Here is a 2,229-nt window from a genome sequence, read left to right as displayed (position 1 = left end):
ATTCTACCGGCTGCTGCAGCTGCAGCTGGACCTTCCTCCCATTGTCTGTGTCTTTCTGGATATTCCCATAACGTGAAACAAATTGCGTTGATTTTTCTACATCTCCAGGCAGCATGTAACGTTGTCAATAGTAGCTGATATGACAGAATAATTGCAACTTTCCCGATAATAGCAACACGTTCCTGGTAACTTTTCTCCATTGTCCTGAGATGTGTATCCCTGTGAGTTTGCAACTTCTACTTCCTGTTTACTACAGCCATGTGTAACTTCAACCTCTGACATAATTAATTTGTGTAGTCTGGTTGATCCGCTCCAAGCTTTTCTCCACTTTTCCTTTTTGCGACATTTTAAAAGTTAGCTCAAAATTTGAATTAAAATAGGATGGAAACACAGCTATTAACATGATTCTTCCTAGACTTCTAGTATTCTGTTTCAAATGAATTATATTGTTAAAATTTTAATGAACAACCTGGTTTCTAAAGATTAGAAAATATCTTAGATATCTAAGATGAAATTATTTCATTTGGTATGTTAATATAGAAAACTGCACAAGGGGCACCACCTGAAATTTTGCATAGGGCCCCGAATTAGCTAGAGCCGGCTCTGGCCAACCATATAGAAAAATCATTAAGATAACGGGCCAACATGGTATTACATCATCTTATTTGTTTTCTTTGTTCATTCTCACCTCCCTTTATCAGATTTTCCTCCTTGGAGCATTTGTTCTCCTCACACACAGAACAGATGCTGTTGGAGCACAGGAAACCAGAGCGACAAGAACAGATTCCTCTGGTGGTATTTGTACACTTCTCTATGTAACCTGTAGAAAGACAACAATAATAAATAAATAAATAAATAAATCCAACCTCAACATGACAGTCCTTATATTTCAATTAAAATGAAAGATCAATGTCCACACCAAAGTGTTACCTTGTTGACATGTCTGACAGGGCTCACAGCGGTCAAAGAGATTGTATTTATCTGCGTAATACCCCTCAGGACAGGGTTTACAGACAGTCTGATATGACTCAGAGCAAAACTTCACCATGTAAGTACCTTTCAAATAAAAACAATCAGTCATAATTAAAAKTAATCACAGATATAAAAGAGTCAAAATATTTCAAATTGTGTAATATTCCATTTTGCTTCAACAGTCAACAGATTTATACAAAACACTGATTTCTAGTTTTAATCAGAGAGCAATAATCTTAAGTTCTTACCTGGYCGGCACTTGTTGCAACACCGTTCATTTACGAATGCCTGAAAAGGACCACAGTGTGAAGTTTGTCCCACAGCCGAGGAACTCAGTAAACACACTGACAGGAACACCACAGGGAAGCTGAGTGGTAGCATGGTGATCAGCGTCTTCACTTGTGTCTGTTTGGTTTTTATATCGGCTCTTATCTGACGTCACTGACTTTGGTTTTCACAGCTAGACTACAGGAAGCGAAAGACCACTTGTGACAAGAAACCAAAGTTTCTACAAGAAACTGAAAAACAATAAAACAGTTTGAAATGAATGAATGTTTGATTTGTTTTTATGTTATAATACTGTTATATTGCTGTTAATATGGAGATCTGTTTATAGCTTGTACTCAGAAATTAAGTGGAAAAGTTTTCTTAATTAAACAATATCATGTATTTAAGGTTTTAGAGGTTTACATGCTTATTTTGATGAATAAGTTTTTATTATATGCAAGTGGCCACTTTTAACTTACAACACCTTTGTTAAATGAAAAGCAAACAATTTATTCAATGTCTTTACCTGCCTTTTTTTTTTTTCTTTTTTTTAGGACTGGGACAGCTGGTGTATATCTCCATTAGTCACTGCACAAGAGGCAAGATACTCTCTGGACAGATTCATCAGATCCACATATAGAGACAAACACTCGTGCTCTGACTCACAACTAATTACAGTTTAGAGTTGTCAACTGACCAAASCTGCATGTATATGGTGTGTAGGAGGAAACCAGAATCCCCAGAGAAGCGCATGCACAAGAAAAACATGCAAAGTCTACAAAGAAATTCACAATGAACTTGTGACCTTCTAGATGCAAAGTAACAATTCTAACCACAGCCTTGTTATGCTACCCTCCCATTTATTATACATGGTATTTGATTTTCCCACACAAATATAGTAATTAACACACATTATTGTGAGTATTTCAGCAACACTGGATTTAGAATTAAAAGTTTTTATTTTTACATTTTTTCCTTGCTATCATGGCT

This window comes from Austrofundulus limnaeus, unplaced genomic scaffold, assembly GCF_001266775.1.
Source record: "Austrofundulus limnaeus strain Quisiro unplaced genomic scaffold, Austrofundulus_limnaeus-1.0 Scaffold35, whole genome shotgun sequence".
In the NCBI taxonomy this organism is placed as follows: domain Eukaryota; kingdom Metazoa; phylum Chordata; class Actinopteri; order Cyprinodontiformes; family Rivulidae; genus Austrofundulus; species Austrofundulus limnaeus.
This window is presented reverse-complemented; position numbering follows the sequence as displayed.